The sequence below is a fragment of the Watersipora subatra genome, chromosome 10 (assembly GCF_963576615.1).
Source record: "Watersipora subatra chromosome 10, tzWatSuba1.1, whole genome shotgun sequence".
Classification (NCBI taxonomy): Eukaryota; Metazoa; Bryozoa; class Gymnolaemata; order Cheilostomatida; family Watersiporidae; genus Watersipora; species Watersipora subatra.
The window spans coordinates 15,703,954-15,729,765 of NC_088717.1; the positions used below are offsets into that span (position 1 = coordinate 15,703,954).

General features: G+C 34.9%; 1 long non-coding RNA gene across 1 annotated transcript; it reads right to left on the reverse strand.

Moving 5' to 3' along the window:
- Positions 1 to 3,466: 3,466 nt before the first annotated feature.
- On the reverse strand, positions 3,467 to 13,703 carry LOC137405802 (uncharacterized). Its single transcript, XR_010979809.1, has 5 exons — positions 13,619 to 13,703; positions 12,929 to 13,093; positions 11,241 to 11,399; positions 10,375 to 10,530; positions 3,467 to 3,521 (listed from the first exon to the last, which is right to left on the reverse strand). It is a non-coding gene; the product is annotated as an uncharacterized lncRNA (long non-coding RNA).
- Between the last annotated feature and the right edge of the window lie 12,109 nt (positions 13,704 to 25,812).

The window sequence follows — 25,812 nt, forward strand, 5'->3', positions numbered from 1 at the left end:
TTTCATTCTCTTCTCCAAGAGGGAGATATTTATCTACCTTTTCTTTTTTTTGCTGGCTATTTTGTAGTCATTGGGTACTGCTATATCTATTATAGTAGCCCTCTTGTTCTCTTTGTCCACTACCACTATAACTGGTCGGTTTGCTAGGACATGCTTGTCAGTTCGGATGTAAAAGTCCCAGAGGATCTTAGCGCGGTCATTTTCATTGACCTTACCAGGAGATTCCCACCAGTGTTGTGGTTTATTAAGGCCATACTCATCACATAGACTTTTATACACAACACCTGCGACATGATTATGCCGCTCAGTGTATGCGTTTCCTGCTAGCTGTTTGCATCCACTGATGATGTGTTGGATGGTCTCAGATGCATCTTTGCACAGTCTGCATCTAGGATCGTCTCTAGTGTGATAGATTTTCGTTTGGAGTTGCCTTGTTGGGAGCACTTGCTCTTGGGCTGCCATGATTAGCGACTCTGTATTGGCCGTTAGGTTTCCTTTGTTCAGCCACATATATGTCTGGGGAAGATCGCCAACCTTAGATATTTGTCGGTGGTAAGCACCATGAAGAGGTTTCGTGTGCCAGTCATTTTTCTCATCATCAGGGCGTAGGTCCGTTGTAAGAGCAGCCAATTGAAATTCAGCTAGCAACTTATCTGAAGTGGCCATTGAGGCTGCATATGCTTTGATGCTTTGCTCCTCTTTCACTCTCTGCTTTACACTTTTGAGTCCCCTACCGCCATCTTTTCTATCCAGATACAATCTAGTAGTATCAGATTTTGGGTGGAGTGCTCCATGCATGGTCAGCAGTTTACGAGTTGCTATATCTGTTTCTTTGATGGCTTCCTCAGTCCACTTTATTATGCCTGCTGGATATCTTATTACTGGCAGTGTGTAGGTATTTATTGCCAGGACCTGGTTCTTGGCATTGAGCTGGCTCCGTAGGACCTGCCGAAGGCATTTCTTGTATTCGGTAATGGTTTTGTGACATACCTCGGCTTCGTGGTTAATGTTGCTTTGCATAATCCCCAAGTACTTGTACCCTTCTTTTATATCTTTGATGGTGCCATTTGGCATTCTTAGGCCATCTGTGAGCATAGAATGGTCTTTCTTAAGAATTAGCCTTCCACATTTCTCAATACCGATGGTCATTCCGATGTCCTTGCTGTATATCTGAGTGAGGTGTATTAGCGAATCAATGTCCCTTTCTTTGTTCGCATACAGCTTGATGTCATCCATGTAGAAGAGGTGGTTTATCTTGGTGCCACTTTTAAACTGGTACTCATATTGAGTCTCCTCCAGCATATTGCTTAGGGTTTAGGCATATGCAGAAGAGCAGCGGTGATAAGGAGTCACCTTGATAGATGCCTCGCTTAATTTCTACACTCGCCAGCTTTTTGCCATTAGCCTCCAGTTCCGTCTTCCATTTGGTCATTGACATCTTAATGAATGCCACAAGAGCAGGGTGACCATTGTACATACTGAGGCACTCAAGTATCCAACTATGGGGAATTGAGTCATAGGCCTTTTTGTAGTCAATCCAAGCCATGGCAAGATTGGTTTGCCTTCTCCTGCTGTCTTGACAGATGGTCCGATCCACCAGCAACTGATGTTTGGCTCCTCGGGTGTTGCACCCAATTCCTTTCTGAGCACTGGTCATATAGTGACTTATGTGCTCTTCCAGTTTGTCTGCAACTATTCCTGAGAGCAGTTTCCAGGTGGTGGGCAAGCACGTTATTGGTCGATAGTTCTTAGGAATCGGCCCCTGCTTTGGATCTTTTATCAGAAGTACAGTTCGTCCTTTGGTCAGCCATTCTGGATGGTCACCTTGTTCTATTAGGCATTCCATCTGCTTAGCCATTCTAGTGTGAAGTGATGTCAATTTCTTTAACCAGAAGGCTTGAATCATGTCATGGCCAGGTGCTGCCCAGTTCTTCATACGCTGCACTCTGCACTTGATGTCCTCTTTGCTGATGGTGAGTCCTTGCTGGGCCACAGTGTATTGATGGCTTTCTTTAAGCCTCTTCAGCCAATTTGCAGTGGTGTTATGAGCAGTCTCTTTCTCCCAGATGTCCTTCTAGAACTTTGAAGTGCTAGATCGGGGAGGCTCAGACATTGGCCTCCGCAGTTCACCTTTGAACTGGGAATACACTCTAGATGGATTATTGATGAACAGTTTGTTCATTCTCTTGTTATCCCGCTCTTTGGTGTACCGCTTCAGTCGTGCCGAGAGTGCTACTAGCTGCTGTTTGGCAGATTCTAGAGCTTCTATTGTGGCTTCCCTTTTTGGACGCTCCAAACTGTGGTTAGATCTCTCACTGAGCCTACTAACTTTCTTGCGCAAGTCCTTGATCTTATTTTGTAGCCTCAGCTGCCAGGATGGAATGGCTTGAAGCCTTGTTGGCATTGGCTTAATATCCATCTCCTCCAAGATGACGGTTGCTGTACTGTAGATTAAGGCATTAGTCTCACTGATTGATCCAGTTGAGATTGACTCCAGTGCCATGTTAATGTGTTCTGTTAATGTTAATGTGTTATATATATACATATATATACACATATATATATATATACATATATGTATACATATATGTATATACATAGTTACAAGAGTTACAGGTAACTCTTCATTTTGGTGTTCTTAGTGTATTCTTGGTTCTGTGTTTGTGTCAGGCAATTTTTTATCTGACGATTGGTGTAAACTTAACATCATTTTGCATCATGAAACTTTAAGTAATAAACTGCTACTAAAAACTTTTTCCATTTTTGTACTTATACAGGCTCGGTGGACAACTTTGAGCACTATATCAGTGAAGCCTCAACCATTATCTGTATATACATATATATATATACATATATAATGTACATATATATACTGTATATATATTATATATACTATATATAATTTATATATACATATATTTGACACAAAAAATCAAATTCCCTCTAACTGGGAACTTGTAAGAACTTGTTAAGCAGAAGCAGAGAGTAGACAAAGTATTTACTATGATATAATTATTATACTTGTCGAAACTGAGTTTTTTAATGTAACTGAGAAATAAGATTGTGCATGAATGTGTAGATATATGTACATGTATTTACTATTACAATAAACTTTATTTAGATGTCTGTTAAAATTGGCAAATAATTCTGAGTATTTAGAAGTTGTAAAGTATTGTGAAATCATCAAAGAGCACATGCAATTTGCTTATTTTCATAAACAAAACAATATTTAAATACATTAACCAATGACTAAAACCCATTAGCACTTGTTCCTGATACAGTCTCCGCATTGTCTTTTGGGTCTGGTACTAGCGCAACAACTACAATATGCCCTAACCTAAAGTTCGTCTGTTCGATCTTCCCTGTTTTCTTTGATCTCTAGTTTGTCTTCCTCGACCTTGCCTTTCTCTACCTTGATCTCTCCTTTGTCTTCTTTGGCCTTGCTTTTGTCTTCCTCCACGCTGGCCTCCACTTCGTCCTCTTTGTCGTCTACTAAATGCCTGCACATCTGGACAGGCACCCTAGAGAAGCATACATAAAACACGTGTTGAGCAATTAGACTAATTTCTCATTTAGCTGACCAGTGGGTTCATGAATCATATCAAAAATCTACAAAAATGTTGGGTGTTAACCAAACATCAGGGTGGCACCCATAAATGTTAAAGGTCGACCCAATTTTTATGTTCAAGAAGAAAGCACAGGGTAAATGTTAACAGATAGTATTTTAAAATCGCATTTATTTATAGCAATATAATCATGAAATTTTATTTCTTAGTAATGATTTCAAGGATAAAAGAACAATAAACTACAAAAAAAACACTCGCCATTAAAGCTTCAAGCAGTGACATAAGGCGGCACTTTGTGGTAGAACGCAGGCTTAAAAATTACGATGACAACGCTGACAAATAACCAATGTATGAACATGGAACTAAAGCGCTTATTTTGGTCATCATTCTTTTACATATTTTTCATCTAGTTGCCATGCTAAGTTGTTATAGTGACTCGACATGGCAGATAATTATAATATAAGATTGAACCATATTATTTCAATGTAGAAAAGGTCTATGCTGTATTTGTTCTTCACCATTCGTCTTTCAATAGCTTACGACGTCCTCAGTCGAAATTTGACATTTAGTGAAGTCCTTATCCACTTTGAAGAAGTGCTTATAGAGTTGCACTAATCAGCTTGCTCATATGTCTTGACTAGCTGAATACCCAGTGTTGCAAGGGTAATACAAAGGTTTTTGAGTAATGTATGAATTTGTATGAATTCATGAATATGAATGTATAAATTGTACGAATTTGATTAACTTAAGCTAGCTGAATGCCTGGCGTTGCGTGGGTAATAACAAACATTTACCATTCTGAATTTTAAATTATGGTGTTTGTTTATTTCTGTGTGTTTTGCCAAAGCATAATTCAAATAATTAAAAGCAGGAGGCATAGCTTGAACAAATTGTTGAAAAAAATTTCTTACTTTTAATGCCACACATTTGTTCAAGATCCGAAACAGCTTATTTGTAGTGGTAGGTAAAGTAGTTGCTATTAGCAAAGTTTCTCTACCCAAAGAATTCGAACAACTTGAATTTAGTTTAAATTTTTTTCCACGACCAAACAAGAGTGAAACGATTGATTGGGAGAATTATGATAAATGCACATGTGCACACAACTCCCGAAAAATTATCCGTTAACGGCCGTCACCAAACCCTTGCAACGAAATCCTATCAACAAATTTAACTATTTTTCAGTAAAGTCGTTTAAGTATAATAATGATACAAAACGCATATAAACCTATTTAAATATGTTACCAAGCCTTTGAAAGGTTGACGCAAATTCCTAAAACTAACCCATCTGATCGGATTATACATAAATAGACAGATTTATTAGGACGAAAATCGTCACAAAACGCTTGAAAAGCTTCGTTTAATCAAAGTTAAGACCGGAAATTGAAACGCCGAGCGACAGAGAATAGAACGATAAAGTCTTGCCACAAATCGCCACAAAACGCTTGAACAGCTTGGTTTATTACCTAATAGTTTCGATCGACCTACGAAGCGCCAATAAACCCGTGCGACAGATAGTAGAACTGTTTACTGTGTACTGTTTGAGGCGTAGACCGATTTACAGGTACGAAAATGTGGCACACGGTTTATCAGCCTACGTTTTTGTCCAATTACCGAAGGTTATTCAAATTATCTAGAACATCAGCCAGATTTCTTTACATCTTATCTACAAGGTAGGGCGTTACTACAACGCCCTTCTATGACAAGAATATTTCTATATTTCACTCCAGATTGCATAAAACTTCCAGACGCGTAAACGCCAACGCTTACTCTCTGTTACATATTGCTGTCAAAACCATTCTACATTCATCACAGCACAACCAACTTCCAAACTGTATATTACACATCAGTTTGTCGTTTAACTTTTAATATTGCATTTCAGAGATATAATAAACATATTTTTTATTGTTGTTGTTAGTTAAATTACGTACAGTAGGTTAGGTCTACAGTTTGAATTAATATTTATTTTATTATTGTAAAACATAAGTTTGAGATAGTTAAATATTTATTTTATTAATATTTATTTCTGTTACATATCGTTGTCAAAACTGTTCTGCATTCAACACAACCAACTTTCAAACTGTATATTACAATATATGTTACTTTTAATATTGCATTTCAGAGATATAATAAATATATTTCATTATTGTTGTTGTTATTTAAATTACGTACAGTAGTTTAGGTCTACAGCTTGAATTAATCCCACGACCAAACAAGAGTGAAACGATTGATTGGGAGAACTATGATAAATGCACATGTGCACACAACTCCCGAAAATTATCCGTTAACGGCCGTCACCAAACCCTTGCAACGAAATCCTATCAACAAATTTAACTATTTTTCAGTAAAGTCGTTTAAGTATAATAATGATACAATACGCATATAAACCTATTTAAATATGTTACCAGGCCTTTGAAAGGTTACCGCAAATTCCTAAAACTAACCCATCTGATCGGATTCTACACAAATAGACAGATTTTTTTGGACGAAAGTTGCCTCAAAACGCTTGAAAAGCTTGGATTAATAAAAGTTAAGACCGGAAATTGAAACGTCGGGCGACAGAGAATAGAACGATAAAGTCTTGCGCGTTTCACGAAAAAAAAACGTGCGCTTTTCACCAGTCTATAGCATTGTCGAATTGCCGAAGGTTTCGGCAATTAACATAGGAGTACAGAAATCGTTTCATTTTTGCCGATTTCAATTTTTTCATTTTCAATTTCATTTGCCGACATATTTGAATACTTTCGCATTCTAACTGATGTCCAACGCAGTGTCAGTAAAGCAAATGACGATGATATTTTTTAGCAGTTCTTATGAGATTATTACAATAATTAATTATAAGTTTGGATGACTACAGAACAATGGCTACGTAGTACAGATTTTCTAAAAATCTTTATCGGTGCATTTTACTTCTAATATTGGCCGATATTGCATTTCTCTTTTTGCAGGAGGAGAGATATAAACATAATCTTTACCTTTCATTATTGCTATTTGTTGTATATAATAACACCCACACCCAGTACATTACAGCTAACATTACAGTTATCCTATTTGACTGCTAATATTGCATTTTTCAACCATCGGTACCCTTTCTTTTTTCCAATATCACTTTGGTCATGGGCTGTATGACAGTGGAATTTCTAGTTATTTTAATTGTTAACTGGCAACATAAAAATATACTGGATTAACCGCATAACAGCAAATATTGAGGTTCCAATAATACTTTTGCGTAATTTTGACCAATTACGAGGTTTCATCAAGCTTTTCAAGTTGTGAAAATGGACAGAAAGTTTTGTGGTTTTTGCAAAACATTGACTGGAAATAGCTGTGACTACATAATTACATTAAAATTGCTCATTTTATGAAGTAGGTCATCTGAAATTGCCTGTTTAAAACTATTTCCTTCAAAGCAGAGCCTTTCGTTAATAGGTTTTAAACAGATAGTTTCCAAGAATTGCTAATTTTTATAAACACTAAATTCCATTTTTTATGTAAAGGAAGAATTTTTTAGTGCCCTAATCTATGCGTTCAGATAAATTTAAGTGGTTGTTGGTTTGTTGGTCTGTCATCTGTATGTCCTGGCAAGCGATAAAATATGCTAATGAAGAAAATGCTTCGCACCAACTGCATGACTTGGTGGTAGTGTGCTAGGCTTTTCATCGATGCATCCGCTGAATGTTTTGATTCGATTCTTGTAAGGTGCAATATTTTTTCTTAATGCCCAAATGAAAGAACAAACATGGTTATTATTATAGCAACTAGAAATTCCACTGTCATACAGCCCACGACCAAAGTGATATTGGAAAAAAGAAAGGGCACCGATGGTTGAAAAATGCAATATTAGCAGTCAAATAGGATAACTGTAATGGTAGCTGTAATGTACTGGGTGTGGGTGTTATTATATACAACAAATAGCAATAATGAAAGGTAAAGATTATGTTTATATCTCTCCTCCTGCAAAAAGAGAAATGTAATATCGGCCAATATTAGAAGTAAAATGCACCGATAAAGATTTTTAGAAAATCTGTACTACGTAGCCATTGTTCGGTAGTCATCCAAACCTATATTTAATTATTGTAATAATTTCATAAGAACTGCTAAAAAATATCATCGTCATTTGCTTTACTGACACTGCGTTGGACAGCAGTTAGAATGCGAAAGTATTCAAATATGTCGGCAAATGAAATTGAAAATGAAAAAATTGAAATTGGCAAAAATGAAACGATTTCTGTACTCCTATGTTAGTTGCCGAAACCTTCGGCAATTCGACAATGCTATAGACTGGTGAAAAGCGCACGTTTTTTTCCGTGAAACGTGCAAGACTTTATCGTTCTATTTCTGTCGCCCGACGTTTCAATTTCCGGTCTTAACTTTTATTAATCCAAGCTTTTTAAGCGTTTTGAGGCGACTTTCGTCCAAAAAAATCTGTCTATTTGTGTAGAATCCGATCAGATGGGTTAGTTTTAGGAATTTGCGGTAACCTTTCAAAGGCTTGGTAACATATTTAAATAGGTTAATATGCGTTTTGTATCATTATTATACTTAAACGACTTTACTGAAAAATAGTTAAATTTGTTGATAGGATTTCGTTGCAAGGGTTTGGTGACGGCCGTTAACGGATAATTTTTCGGGAGTTGTGTGCACATGTGCATTTATTATAGTTCTCCCAATCAATCGTTTCACTCTTGTTTGGTCGTGGGATTAATTCAAGCTGTAGACCTAAACTACTGTACGTAATTTAAATAACAACAACAATAATGAAATATATTTATTATATCTCTGAAATGCAATATTAAAAGTAACATATATTGTAATATACAGTTTGAAAGTTGGTTGTGTTGAATGTAGAACGGTTTTGACAGCGATATGTAACAGAAATAAATATTAATAAAATAAATAATTAACTATCTCAAACTTATATTTTACTATAATAAAATAAATATTAATAAAATAAATAATTAACTATCTCAAACTTATATTTTACTATAATAAAATAAATATTAATTCAAGCTGTAGACCTAAACTACTGTAAGTAATTTAAATAACAACAACAATAATGAAATATGTTTATTGTATCTCTTATTATATTGAAATGCAATATTAAAAGTAAATGGCAAGCTGCCGTGTAATATACAATTTGAAAGTTGGTTGTTGGTTAAAATAAATATTAATTCAAGCTGTAGACCTAAACTACTGTAAGTTATTAAACTAACAACAGCAATAATTAAATATGTTTATTATATCTCTGAAATGCAATATTAAAAGTAAAATATATTGTAATATACAGTTTGAAAGTTTGTTGTGTTGAATGTAGAACGGTTTTGACAGCGATATGTAATAGAAATAAATATTAATAAAATAAATATTTAACTATCTCCAACTTATGTTTTACAATATTAAAACAAATATTAATTCAAGCTGTAGACCTAACCTACTGTACGTAATTTAACTAACAACAGCAATAATGAAATATGTTTATTAAATCTCTTATTATATTGAAATGCAATATTAAAAGTAAAATGGCAAGCTGTCGGGTAATACACAATTTGAAAGTTGGTTGATGGTGTAAATAAATATTAATTCAAGCTGTAGACCTAAACCACTGTACGTAATTTAACTAACAACAGCAATAATGAAATATGTTTATTATAGCTCTGAAATGCAATATTACAAGTAAAATATATTGTAATATACAGTTTGAAAGTTGGTTGTGTTAAATGCAGAACAGTTTTGACAACGATATGTAACAGAAATAAATATTAATAAAATAAATATTTAACTATCTCAAACTTATGTTTTACAATAATAAAATAAATATTAAATCAAGCTGTAGACCTAACCTACTGTACGTAATTTAACTAACAACAACAATAAAAAATATGTTTATTATATCTCTGAAATGCAATATTAAAAGTTAAACGACAAACTGATGTGTAATATACAGTTTGGAAGTTGGTTGTGCTGTGATGAATGTAGAATGGTTTTGACAGCAATATGTAACAGAGAGTAAGCGTTGGCGTTTACGCGTCTGGAAGTTTTATGCAAACTGGAGTGAAATATAGAAATATTCTTGTCATAGAAGGGCGTTGTAGTAACGCCCTACCTTGTAGATAAGATGTAAAGAAATCTGGCTGATGTTCTAGATAATTTGAATAACCTTCGGTAATTGGACAAAAACGTAGGCTGATAACCGTGTGCCACATTTTCATACCTGTAAATCGGTCTACGCCTCAAACAGTACACAGTAAACAGTTCTACTATCTGTCGCACGGCTTTATTGGCGTTTCGTAGGTCGATCGAAACTATTAGGTAATAAACCAAGCTGTTCAAGCGTTTTGTGGCGATTTGTGGCAAGACTTTATTGTTCTATTCTCTGTCGCTCGGCGTTTCAATTTCCGGTCTTAACTTTAATTAAACGAAGCTTTTCAAGCGTTTTGTGACGATTTTCGTCCTAATAAATCTGTCTATTTATGTATAATCCGATCAGATAGGTTAGTTTTAGAAATTTGCGTCAACCTTTCAAAGGCTTGGTAACATATTTAAATAGGTTTATATGCGTTTTGTATTATTATTGTACTTAAACGGCTTTACTGAAAAATAGTTAAATTTGTTGATAGGATTTCGTTGCAAGGGTTTGGTGACGGCCGTTAACGGATAATTTTTCGGGAGTTGTGTGCACATGTGCATTTATCATAATTCTCCCAATCAATCGTTTTACTCTTGTTTGGTCGTGGGAAAATTTTTTCATTGAAGTTGAAATAAAATTTAATGATTTCTTATAAAAGGTCAAGAGAGTCCTTTGTTCAGTTACCTCACCACAAGCTCGACTCTCTTGTGTTGATCCTGGACAGTCTTGATCCGGCGTGGCGCAGACCCGAGTTCTGGATTGGATAGAACCACCACAACTTACTGAACATGGTGTCCACTGTAACCACTCTGCCCATACTCCGGCAGTCAGACATACTGTCTGTTAAAGTAAACATAAAATTGGAATACAGATGTCCCCTTAGTTCGCTGACAGGTTCTGATTATCTTTTATTTTTAGTATTAAATAGGCTAATTGAGAAGAACTCTTGTCCTTTCATTTTGCTAAATTGATTTGCATAAATAACTGCTTATGATGTCATCAGTGCTAAAAGAAACATTTGATTCAGTGAATTTGGCAAACGCTTGTTATGGGTGTTAGTCTGCCATGGTTATAGTACTTAGAAAGCCATTGTTTAGTGTTTCCACTTACTCTATGGTAGGCATTTCATTGACACTGCAGTAAGTATTTCACTTACCCTAGTGTGGGTATTTCAAATACCTTATGATGGGTATTTCACTTACTCTATAGTAGGTTTTTCACTTAACCTAGGGTAAGTATATTCTGGTATTAAATAGGCTAGTTAAGAAGAACAGTTAATCTTGCCCTTTCTTTTTACTAAATTGAGTTACAGAAATAACTGCTTATGATGTCATCAGTGCCAGAGGTAAATTTGATCAAGTGAACTTGGCAAATGCTATTATGAGCACTAGTCTGCCATAGTCAAAGAACTTACAAAGCTTTTGTTTAAAATTTTCACTTACCCTATAGTGAGTATTTCACTTACCCTATGGTGGATAGGGTAAGCATATTCTTAAACCAGCAGTGAATGTGGTAAAATAAAAACTCCGCAAGCATGAATAGGAACTCACAGGTATTCCAGGACAGCTGCTGGTATCCGTTACAGGAGTACTAGTGGAGAAACAGTCAATACAGCTTCGGCTTCTTTGTCTGTTTTGAGACGTACCACAAGAAATACTACAGGTAGTCCATGTACTCCAGATAGTGCAGTCACAATTAGGACATGGCTCCTGATAACCAGTATAAACACGATAAGTGACATGCAAACACAAAGTGCAATGCAGTAGTCGCTGCTGCAATGTACATGTAGATGATCTGTTCTAAGAATGTTTTTATTATAGAGATTTTGTGTTATATCAATTGTAAAATACATGTAAAGTGCCTAACCAGTTTTAAGATTTACCCAAACTACCCCTTTTGGCCATCCCAAAGGAAAAGAAAGTAAGCTTAAATACTTAATTTAATGGCAGTGCAGTAACTGTAATATTGCTGGTTTATATTGACAACATTTTCCTTTTTTCTATTCACTTACATTAGGTTTAGAGTCCATAATTACAGACAATATACATTATGCTTTTTCTCAACAGCGGAGTCTGTGACATAAAAATACAAAGATCAATATAACGAACCATGAAACATTCAAATTGTCTGAAGAATTGCTAACAAATTGGAGATTACCATAGCATACATATGTACACCAGTTTATTTGATTGTCTGGTGCTTATGCCGAAAAAACTACATAGACTACAATTCTCTACTAAACCAATGTTTTTTATATAACATGATCTGAAAGTTCTACAATACTTTTTTATGTAAAACAGCTCACAAAGTGGATTTGTCTGCTTGGTCTTTCTGAAGCTCAAGCAGACGTAAAATTCATGCCGTCTTGTTTGCTACAGTTGAATAAATTAAGTAATGCCATCTAATGCCCATTTTTTATGTAACTAACATATTGATTTAGAACCTGTTTGTTTGAAGAGAAATGATTTATCAACCCAGAAAATACTGCGCATGAAAAAAATGTGGTCTCTGGAAATTATTTTGTTTAAAACCTCTCTACATGTACATCGCTAACAGCATCATGCTCAACAAACACATTTCAATAAATGGGCGAAATACTCCCATATAATATCACAAAATATCACAAAATCATAAAAAGAGTTGTTTTTATGTGTTGCTGTGTGAAAACATTAGACTCTTCTTAGAATGACCTTCAAATAACTTATTATTTTCAAATATTCGGAATATGTCTGTCTTTCATTATGTATTCAGCCTTTTTTGTTTTAACAAAAAAAGGGTGCAGAGTTGCCCTCATTAGTCGTAGGGGGTTTGGTGATGAAACAGAATAGTGAAACGCTGGTTTAAATAGTTTAGATAGTGAGCGTAGTGTTTGTGCCGAGCTTTTTTTTAAAAGTTGACATTCGGTGTCTGCCAACTTGACTATGCTAATCCATTTACTAGACATGTCAATATTACATGTATCATATATTTAATCCATTTAGTAAATGTGTCACTATTAGATGTCTAACCAAGAGGAGTAAGAGAGAACCCATATAACTTTACTGCAAGTGTTAGTAAATAGATGCAGGGCCTAAACACTGCTCTTAATTTTACTATAAACTCACATACCTACTCTTAACTTGTGGTAATTTGTTGTTATAGCAACCAATAGTGTAGGTCATTTGCTAGTAAATGATATCAAGCAACTCTGGTAGAGAAACAAGTATTCGAAGATGCTTATCTAAAGCGCAATAGCTACCTCTCCGCAGGTCTGTGACTCCGTAAATGAACCGGGGCAATCGAAAATGTCTCTTATGTTGCTGCATGTCCTTGTCCGTGTTTGTGTAGAGCCTCCGCATGACACTTGACAAGGAGTCCAGGCACTCCAACCATTCCAAACAGCTGGTGTTGGATCACAATTTCTCTGTATAGCATGCCACAGCAGAATGTGTTACCAGTGAAAAGTAATATTGAGAAAGGTATATTGACAGACAGGCTTTACCAAAACAATGTACAAAGGTTTCTCTGGTCAGAGTATGTCTTAGTAAACTCAGTCATTGTAGCTAAACACTAGCATACTCCAGTATTTAGCTAGTAGATAAACTATATTAGCCTCAAACTACCGCACTGTTTCTTCATAGCATACATTATTCTTGACTTTTAAACTGTTTTTAACTAGTTTAAACAGGTGTAGTTAGTAGAAGGACTCTATTAGCCTCAAACTCCTGCACTAGTTTTTGTAGCATACTGTATCAAGTACTTTTTAAACTGGTTTAAACTGATTTAATTAGTAACAAAACTGCTAGCCTCAAACTATCACACTGATTTTGTAGCATACTTTTCTTGACATTTTAAGTTGGTTTATAAACTAGTTTAGTTAGTGGATATACTAGCCTCAAACTGCTGCACTGATTCTATGTAACATACATATACATGTTTTTGTACTTACAAAAGGACAGCTTTTACGGTCTGACTGTGTGTCACAATTATTTGAGCAAACCCGAGTTCTTCGCCGACTGGCTGCAACACCACAGGTTCGTGGACATGATCTCCAGTTAGTCCAGCTAGTACAGCTACATGTTGGACAAGATATCTACATGACACAACAGATTGTATTACTATAGTATGCTGGCATCAAGCAAAATATATTAATATACTGGCTCAGTGTTTAAATAATAGATATTGTTTTGCAGTACAAATTACTGTGCTGTTTCTTTGTGACATCAAGATTTTTGGTTTTAAACTGATTTGTCTTTGAATGCCATAGAGTATTTTGAAACCATATGGCGCCCTCAATTATAAAACACAAATATGAGAAGCACCGAATTATAAAGTGCAACTTTATTCAAATCAATAACAATAACTGTTAAAATTGCCGTACTTTTCGGACTATTAGCCGCTACTTTTTTCCAATGATTTGGGCCATGCGGCTTATATAAGGGTGCGGCTAATCTGTGGCTTTTTCTTTCATCGCTAGGGCGCATTAACCAGAATCTCCGGTTAGTGCGCCTCTGGCGGTGAAAGAAAATACGAAACAATGCCTAACGGTACTGTTCCATTAGGCACTAGGTTAAAAAGCGTCGATTAATACGAAACTGTGCCGTTAGGCACTGTACCGTTTTAAACAGAAAAGTTGTTGCCGTGTTCGAAAGCACCGTCCTGAGTTCTGCGGCCTATACAAAGGTGCGGCCTATGTATTGTTTTATTGTCATTTTTTGGAAAATTTAGCAGATGCGGCTTATATAGGGGTACTGTTTATAGTCCGAAAAGTACGGTATGCAAAAAAGTAAAGTCATTTTTCAATCGCTCTTGTTCTTGGATCCATCAAATTCTTTGTCTTTTTTTCGGAATTCAATAGCGAGCCCAGATCTGTTTTGTCATCATCCGACCTAGCTTCATTTTAGTTGCTTGAATGTTCATCATTGATTTTGGATTTTGTGAAAGCTTGAAAGATGATTGAAACTGATACCTTGGCCTAAGTATTGATAGGGCATAACCAGCAGCAGATAATTGCATAACTGCAGATGTTGCTCACCATTTTAGATAAATGCACATTAACCTTTTGATCTACTTTATTGCTGACACATAAGGTGCATGGGAGTATATGACTCATTATTAATTTTTAACAATTATATAGCTTTTCCTGATGTTGTGTAGTTCGAAAAATGCAATAATTACTTAAACACCTACAACAAGTGTAGGTACAGGTGCAAGGACATGGTATCTGTATGACACAGCAGAACATATCACTATTGTAAACTGTTATCAAGTAAATATATTGACAGAAAAGTTTTACTAACTGAGATTATGTAGTCTTTATGACTCTACATGTATCTGACTGTCTATAATAAATAGATACTATTACACAGTCCTAGAAGATTTATACCAACATTGTATAGAGTTTGGATAGCATATATAATTTGTCAGTTTCAAACTAATGTACTGTTTTTTTGCGATGTCATGATTCTATGGTTTTTAAAATTATTTGTCCATAAATGTAACTATTATTATAAACTTACAACATCACAGGTTTCTTGCTCTGTCGCTGTGTCACATGAGTCAGGGCAACTTCTGGTTCTTTGCCTATTTCCTGCGACACCGCATTCGGTGGGACAAGCTCCCCAGTTAGACCACTCGGTGCAGTCACAAGCAGGACATGGTACCTGTATGACACAGCAGAACATATCAATATTGTAAACTGTTATCAAGTAAAATATATTGACAGAAAAGTTTTACTAACTGAGTGTATGTAGTCTTTATGACTCTACATGTATCTAACTGTCTATAATAAACAGATACTATTACGCGGTCCTAGTAGATTTATACCAACATTGTATAGAGTTTTGATAGCAAATATAATTTGTCAGTTTCAAACTAATGTACTGTTTCTTTGCGATGTCATGATCTTATAGTTTTAAACCCATTTGTTCATAAATGTAATAATTACTTATAAACTTACAACAAGACAGTCGTTTTCCTCTGACTCTGTGTCACAAGTGTTGTCGCAACTTCTGGTTCTTTGCTGAGTTCCTGTAACACCGCATTCGGTAGGACAAGCTCCCCAGTTAGACCATTCAGTGCAGATACAAGGACATGGCGGAGCAATGAAAGTTAGTTCAAAGCCAGGGTTGCCATCACAGACATCATCAAACCTTTCGCAAGTTACATCCAACCCAGAAATTTCAATACCTAAATCTGTAAGAATATGTAAAACATCAGAAATAGAACAATGCAGCCCTTTTAAGTTTATGAAATCCTAATTACCCTAGAAAGAATTTTTTTATGTTTGGCTAATTACTAGGACCATAACATATGAATATATTGTGTTTTAAACAAATAATTTTTAGCATATGACAACGTACTTTTAAAACAAATAGTGTAGGTGTGATTACAAAAGCTAATTCGATATAAAATCAATTGAACAACGTAAAATTTAAACTATATCTAGTGCAAGTTATAGTAAGTTATATTGAATATTTCTACCGCTCACTCCACTTCCTGATCTACGCATTGCCAAGCCTAAATTTTCATCCAACCGTCTCTAAGGTTGAATCTGTCCAAACGTAATCTAGGTGAATGTTTGTGAGCAGAAGTTGATTTATAAAGGATAAGCTGCATTTAGCTAATCAGCTTCTTCAAGAGCAGATGTATTTTAATTTAAAAATTCCAAGATCAAACTGATTTCATTGAAGTGCATCGGAGTTCTTTAAAGATCAGATATGCCTTTACATTGTATATTTCCTCAATTGCTAAAAAATAGCAATCCTGGTTAGGTTGAATCCACTTTGTCATTTGTTTGTATTTTCTCTAAAGTAGATGTTTTTGTGATAGTCATTCTAATTACCATTTCAGTTTATTTGTATTTTATTTATCTGTATACAGAAAAATGTTTGACTATTTAGTGATAATGTTGGAACAAGTTTTGGGGCACAACCATAAAAGTCTCAAACTTGCTAAGGTTCGATCAGATTGGAACAAATAGACTTGTGAAAGGCAAAAAAGTGGTTTATTACGTTATTAATACATATATTCACCTTGAAAGACATTCATTTTAACACTATCTATATTAGTACTGTTTTAACACTGTATGCAATTACAGAGTGTTTATCAGTGTTTGGAAGCCTGAATCAAATTAGACAAAAACACATGTACTCTTTTAAGAGCATTTGCTGCAAGATGAAATTATGTTGAAATATGAAACAAAGATCGGAAAAATTTAACTTATAAAAGGTACTATGAGTGCAACCATCCTACTGCTAATTATAGTTCTTGTGAGAGTAGTAAAAAGACTTTAACACAGTGTGTCTCAAGTCTGTGTTAACAGATATTGATAGTGAGAGCCAAAAAGAAGTTGATATATATATATATATATATATATATATATATATATATATATAAATCTCAAATTTGTGTGTCATCTGTGATTTGGCCTCATCATCTATAGCGATAAGCATCGAGCAATGAAGAACCCGTATCGCAGAAATTTTGATCTCGGAACCTCCCCGATCATCAGGCAATAAACTAACTCATTGCACTATACAAGATCTTATTAGTAGGTTTAGCAATACTAGCTTACTCAAACTAGCGATTGACAGTGTGTCAGGCTAATGACAAGTAGCAGGCAACTACATTACCTGCCAATGTCTATAAGCTGCTTTTTAATACCGATGCAATGCCAGACATTTGGCTAGTATACATATAATATATAAAATGCTAGGTGGATGCCTGGCATTGCACGGGTGATAAAAAAGTATTTGTAAAGAAAATTTACTTTTAATCAACATATTCTACATCAACATCTACCATTCTAACTTTTAAATCAAGGTATTTGTTTCTTTCTGTGAAGTGTGCGGTTTATATGTACGTACTGTGTTTATATCTGTGTAATTCACGCCATATGGCCTGCAGCGCCTACTACAGATCTGTACTGATTACAATGGTCTTGTTGGCTATGGACATGCATATATGTTTGGGTGAGGCTTCACAGATTTTACTTCTGGTATGGAGCTAGCTGCAGTGTTTAACGTGAACTCATGAAAGATTGACATACATTCAGAAGATGTGTGAAATTTATTCCATGATGTAGCAAGTTGGACAGTGTGGTGTATTGGATAAACACATGTCTGCCGAAGAAAAGGTTGTGAGTTCAAATCCAGTTTGCAGCAGATTTCTCAGTCCTAAAAACTTGTCGTTGTTACTGGACAGACAGATGGAGACAGACAGACAGATGGAAGTAGAAACAAACATTGAGATTTAGAAATGTAGACAAAGATATATGATATCCATCACATATCAGTCTCACGTATCAGTGATATTCGTCACTTATCAGTAAACCTGTGTCAGTACTGAAGGAAGGTATTTAGTTATATACGTAAAGAGTAAATAAAGAAATGGTCAAGTCAATTTATGTGAATGTGATGTGCTTGATTTATAATCTAGTAAATAGTAGATGGTTAATAGTGAAGGGTAAGTCTTTGATGATAATAATAAAGGCTGTGTTTATCTTTCTGCAGATACATGTTGAGGAAAAAAATTACATCTCAGAAGATACACGTGCACACACGTGCACACACGTGCACACACACGCAACTGTGCGCACGCAAACGCACACGTGTGCACACACGCACATGGGACTGCCAGGGTACTAGTAAATATAAACAACACAAAAGACTGCAATTGTACTAGCAAATATAAACAGCACACTGGGCTGCCAGGGAACTAGTAAATGCAAGCAGCACATTAGACTGCCAAAGTACTAGTAAATATAAACAGCACACCAGACTACCAGAGCACTAAAAAATATAAACAACACACAGGACTGCCAGGGTACTTGTAAATACTAACAGCACACAGGACTGCCAGGGTACTAGTAAATATAAACAACACACAGGACTGCAATTATACTAGTAAATATAAACAGCACACTGGACTGTCAGAGTACTAGTAAATCTAAATAGCACACATAACTGCCAGGGTACTAGTAAATATAAACAACACACAGGACTGCAATTGTACTAGTAAATATAAACAGCACACTGGACTGCCAGGGTCCTAGTAAATATAAACAACACACATGACTGCAAAGTATTAGTAAATATACAAAACAAACAGGACTGCCAGGGTCCTAGTAAATCTAAACAGCACACAAGACTGCCAGGGTACTAGTAAATTTAAACAGCACACAGGACTGCCAGGGTACTAGTAAATAATGTATAAACAACACACAGAACTGCCAGGGTAATAGTAAATATAATCAGCACGCAGGACTGCCATGTTACTAGTAAATATAAGAGCAAGTAGGTGTTGTCAATAATGACATTCTAAAATTAGCTGAAACATTATGCTCACTTTGTGGCCCTTCTGTATTATCAGCATTTACTTCCACTGGTATTCTTGCTCCTACAGGAACACCAGGTAAGCAAAACTCAAATCCTGTGGCTGTCGTTTGCTGACTACCTACAAAATTCATTCAATATCCATGCAGTATATATGATTTACTTCATTGAGAAGCATTATAACGACTAGAAGACACCTTAATATCTCATTGGACTAACTTTTTTACTTTTCCATTTTGTCTTCTCATAATTGCTTTCAGTTTTATGAATTAAAATTTACAGCCATATTTTTAAAGTTTCTTTCCTTTTCACTTCTCTCTCATGCCTGTTTGATTTTTGACACTCACATATTTACACTCATTCATGCCCTTTGCTGGACAATAAACACTTGGTTATACCTCATCGATAGTAATAGTAATAAAACAATATTAGCAAAAGAATTATGATAAGACGACAAATTCAGTAAATTGTGGAAAGAGAAATTAGGATTGAACCACTTAAGGAGGACCAATGCCTGAGTAAATTAGTGTTTAGCAGTTGGTCTTTTTAGAAGAAATTTTAGTACTTTTGTAGAAAGTACAACCAATTTTATCAAAAGTTTTCGACATTTTTTTCACATTTGCAATTGTTGCTGATTTTTGAGGTGATCTGGCAACCAGAGTGTCTCAAGACCAAACTAAAAAACCTTGATCATAGTTAAAACACACAGAAAAAAAATATGTGCCGACATGATGCCACTAACTGCTGTCGTTGCCTAGTTGATATTGGCTATTGCTTCGAAGTTACAGACAGATATGTTCCATCAGTCTCTTTGCAATTATAGACCCCACAATCACACTTTCATTTAATCTGAGCATTTTAAACAATAGTAATATTCTCTCGACTTAAATCTTAAATATCCTGGCAGTCAGATTACCTCAAACATCTAAAGCTATCGCAAATGATAGATTAATACCGATACTTTTTGATAAAACCAACTTAGATTTTATTTAAGGTTACCATTAATAGGTTCATTAATGTGTATAGCTGTGATCAAGTTTTGTTGATTTTAATATTAGAACATCCTGGCAGTCAGATCACCACAAGCATCAAAGATAATCACAAATGATGGAAAAATACAAAACTTTTTTAACCAAATCTACATGTACTACAAGTTTATGTAAGTTAGTTTCCAAAGGCTGTCAACTGTACAATCATTTATATTGTTGTATATAAGGAATATTTGAAATTTTTTGTAACAGCATCTTTAAAATACTTACCCAATCCACACATCACAACAGAACTGTCAAGGGTATCGCAACCAATAAATGTAACACAAATATTTTCCCAAAATCTTCCACATGTGCCACGTCCTTGAATCGTCAGACAGCCTGGTAAATCCTCACATTCTAAAAGATTTTGTTCAGATTCTGATAATGACAATCTCTAAATTATTCTAGATTACAACTGTAAGAGCATATCTGCAAGGTTGAAAGCTGGGTACTTAGGAACAATAGAGAAACTGTAAAACAAGGGTAACATTAAAGGAATGCTTTCCTAAATGAGCATTTCAGGTCTGATGGAACATAATTTGTTTAAGCATGGAAATTTTTCATCTGCAGAACATACCACCTGCACCACATAAAACATGCAGAACATACCACCTGCACCACATAAAACATGCAGCTCATGACACCTGCACTACATGGAACATGCAGTTCATGGCACATGCAGTACATGAAACCCACAAAACATGACACCTGTAGCACATGACACCTTCAGCACATGACAACTTCAGCATATAATTTATGACAATTACGGCTAATGACACCTGCATTAGATAACACCTGCAGTACATGACACCCGCAGTATCTTGCACCTGCAGGCCATGACACCTGATAGATGATGAAAAATATGCAGGAACTTTGATAAATGACTATTTATCTGCACAAATAGATTGCATTTTGTACTTACTGGGATTTTGTGCTGCCACCAGATATAGACATGTGCTCCAGGTGACATATACAACATACAGCCTCCAACTTACTCCGAGTCTGAGTCTGGCTGTGAAAAGTAAAGTACTACAATAATTTAAGATTTAATATACAATAGTACAATGTGCTACTAATAATAATAAAATCTAACTTACAATATAGTACTATCGCCTTCAGCAAATTACATAAAAATACAATACATTATATTGCAATTAAGTATGTATAGGATAATATCAGGTAATATAGCACAATATAAAATGATATAGCACAAGATAATACAATGCTTTAAATGTGGGATCAACTGATGAAAAAAATTGAATATAATAGAATATAATATATAACAATTGAATATTAATTAATATAGCATATAATTATAAAGGTAAGGGCAATCTAAGAGTTTGAAGTTTAAGCATTTATAGTAAATAAAAACTGAAATTCTTTTTATTTTAGTCCAATCTTTTAAACAACAACATCGACCTTTTAACTAAATACATATACAGTGTAAATATTGGTCAAAAAATCTACATTTTTATAGTCAAGTTTAAAGGTTGTTGAAACCAATTAAGGAAAATTGAAGTTAACTGAAATTACAATGAAAATGAAATTACGATAAGTCAAATATTTTCTGCAAGCTGCAACATAAAATATGAAATATTTTGCTATATAGCCTTAGATTCTACGTATGTTGAGTTGGTCAGCTCCTTTCTTGCAACAAAAATTCACTTGTTTACCCACTCAAAACTTTCTATCATTTTATCATCTCTTTTTAGATTTTGAATTGTGTTTTATGAATCACTAGCTGTGCCACCCGGCGTTGTCCGGGTAATAAAAAGGTCTTCGGTAAGAAACTTGATTTGTATTTAACATATAACAACATTTGCCATTCTAACTTTTGAACTACATATCATGAGAGAAGTGTTTTGAGTAGTTGAAATAAATTAAGAGAGAAAATAAAACAACTGTAAAGGTTTTCAAACTTTTTCAAACAACTATTAAACTTTATATCATGAGAAAAATGTTGTGTGCGGGTCAAATAAATTAGAAAAAAATAAAACGACTATAAAAAAGTTTTGATGTAAAAGTGAAATAACTAGCCATTAGTAGCTAAATTGCATCTGTTTTGCTACGATTACAACAAGAGATGATTCGGTAATGATACAATTAATACGGACTGAAAAAATAAAATAAAAATTCTGAATATGTTGAATTAATAATACCAATTCTTCAATAGAAGTGTGTGTATAAAAAGCTACTGTTCCATCAACAGCTATCCATCAAAACTCTGAATACGGCGATACTGGTACGAAAATATGTAAAAATGAGATATTGTAGTGTCTTTGTCTGATCGAAAGTGAGAGAATCTAGATGCTAGAGGCTATTCCTCATGGGCTAGTCTAGTCCTGCACTCAAGGATTTCCACCACACCCACCAACCCGCACACACACACAAAACACACAGCACAAACAACTGTGTTTGTTTGTGTTGTGTGTGTGGGGGTTGTGGGTGTAGTGAAAATCCTTGAGTGCGGGACTAGGCTAGCCCATGCTACTCCTACTCAAGATAATACAATCGTTTGCATAAAAAGTATTAACCTTTACGGCGATTTAGCAATTGAACCTTAAGAAAAGGCGGAAATAGAGGAAATGCGCAAGGAAAAAAACACAAAAAGGCATCGTTTTTCATAGAGGTAATAGAATTTAATCACCAAATTCTAATATCGAGCGAGTCTATTGTCAATATCATTATGCCGAAAACAAACTAGCCTTAATACGGCAAGGGCAAAAAAGCAACGCGTGTCATAGAGCTAAAAAAATCATGGAGTTGTAATTATTACGCCATATTTGTGTGAAAACGGAAAATGATTAATAGATTATGTATAGAGCTGAGTTTAAGATTATAAGAGTTTAGACAATGACGTCATAGCTGGTTAGACGTGGCGGCGGAAATGCCACGCCTTCAATTGATAACATATTACTGAGACACTAACTTTCACCTTTCAAAAACCCACTTCAAAAAGTAGCTAAGGTTACTTAACCACCACAATTTTACTTCTCCAACTTTTATTTTGTTGGCGGTTCCCATAAATTAAAAGTTTTCTTTTCCTAGATGTTTAAAAACAATTCAAAACTGTGTATCAAATAATTGGTAAACTCCGTTTTTTGAATAATAAATAATCTTTTAATTATTATTAGAAATTAAACTTCTTTGTTAGTTTAGATTAATATAAAAGTCCTCCAGTCAATATTTATTTTTTTAGCATTGGTTCTAAGATTAAAAAAATGTAAAAATAAATTCAGCTCAATGCAAGTGTATGCAAATTTTCTGAACGACGCCGCCACCGGAAGTGATGCTTTATATAAAACGATGTTTACTCGATTGTCTATACTCTTCTATGTTCTACTCAGGTATAGAGGCGCACTAATCGGAGATTCCGGTTAATGCGCCCTAGCAATGAAAGAAAAAACCACAGAATAGCCGCACTCTTGTATAAGCTGCATGGCTCAAACCATTGAACTTAAAACCCCTGGAATGGCAATCACGTGACTTTTACATTGAAAGCAATACGTAATGCACGCGCCATAGTGAAGAGTTAATCGTGTTCTAGTTCAGTATGTAAACAAACAATGAAAAATGACAGAAATGTACATGTTGAATGGTGCTTTCCACCTAGGCGTTGGTGAAAACTACTCCTACACAACATTTAGAAAGCCCTGATAGAAAAAAACCTATTTATAACATATGGAGTAAGATATAATAAATGATAAGTGGATGTAAAATAGGTTTTCATGGACCATATTATTCATACAAGCTGTTGTATTACAGATGCATAAACCCAGCAAATGATATATTCAGGCAAATAGCAACTGTTCCATTACATTACAGATTATATTATATATGCATAAACTATAATGGAGAAACTTCGCACATGAAATATTTCGATAAAAGCAACACATATGCTGCCAAAACAGAAAATGTTTTCAAGATTTAAGTGATAATAGCTTATGAATGTATGATATGTATAATACAGTATCTGTGAAAAATTAAACAAGCTACTGCAACAATTAAACGGAAATTAAAAACAGTTGTAATAGTGGATAATTAAAATGATGCAAACAAGGAAATGCAGGAATTAGTGTGATCAGATGATTAAACCTATACATACACGTCACAGACACTGTATAAAAGGAGATTTGTATAATACTGAATATTGAGCCAAGGTGAAATAGAGTTTCTTAGAACTAAATCAGATTAGAAATAGTAGTATAACAACAGCTACAGATGAATATTACGCTGATTACATTATTACTGGTCTTTAAAAAGTACTGCTTTACTATTTTATGCTGCAAAGATACACCTTGCAGTTTGAATGTACAATTTTAACATAGTGATGCTGTCGGAGATCATAAAACACTGAATAAGGTTTTTCATCAATGAAGCAGTGGTTGAATATGCCATCTGCTGTGTCCGTAAGGTGTTTCCCAAAGCATAGAACATCACTGGATCCTACACACTACTGATAGCTTACACCACACGATGGAGTGGAACTGATTTTGCATTAATACGAATGTATCGATCTGCAGCCAGGAAGATCCTAATAACACCATCTGATGGACACACCGATCCTCCATTGTTTTGTAGCTCAAGTAGAGTATGGAGATGTCGGTACTGGATGCTTGTCTCAGTAGTAACCAGCGACTGACGGCCAATGTCACGTCACAGCACTTCAGTTAGCTTTCGCACAATGTAGCCAACTATATAGATTATACCGTTACCTATCACAGAAGTTTGACATATGAAATCATTGTGGGCTCCACAAACTGATCAATTTCTGGAGTAACCTGTATGATGAGAATCTCATTTTGAGCAGTAACATTACTTGTCTTACCAGGATCTGATTCTGCACCACATTTGCTAAAAAGTTTGCGAAAGGTAGCCTTAAACTGAGTAACAGTAGGATTATTATTCCAACCACCTAAACAAAAACATCAATTATAACAATTACATGAAATCAACAAAAATGAAGTTCTTATTCATATAAAACATAGTACCCTTAACATACAACAACACAGATATGATCATGACTACAACAGAAAGCTGTAGTCATGATCTTGAAAATAAAATAGTTCAAAATGCTATCATATCATTATGTAAAACGAAAATGCGGCAATTTTCACTGGAAGTCATTCACACACAGGTTAGGCATAGCGCTTAATGGAAATTTCTTTATCAAGTATGGAGCAAAAATAGATTGCATTCATGAGATTATTTTAATAGAGATGACAAAAAACAAATTGAAGAAATACTGCAAAAAAAACTAACCATTGCCACAGATGCCTTACTAGAGAGATTCACATCAACATCTTCTGCTAAGCTGCAGACATATTCATATAAGCATTTGCTGTAGCAGCTGTCTCTGTTTTGCGTGCTGTTTGAAGTTTCTGAAAGAAATTTAGATATACCTGTTTTAATTTGAACAACCTAGCAGCACTGCGCTTGACAATATTGTATTGAATTCAATCATTCAAAAGCACCATTCAACATTGAGAAATAAGCCTCTAAATGACTAGGCAGTGTAAACAGGGTGGGCACAGCATTTGGTTTCAGCCGAACATTTTTTGACCTGTTCTGTCAAAACATAGATCATTGAAATGTTCGTTGAAAACAAGTGCCCAAAGACCAGGCTTATTCACTCGTCTGCAGTTGTGATACCATTGTCAATAACGAGAGTTCTCAGTTGCTTTGTTTGCAAAATCTAAAAATCAAAATGAAACTGTAGTAGTTAGTTAGCAACAGTAGTAATAACAATAGTATTATTACTTTTATCTCCTTACTGC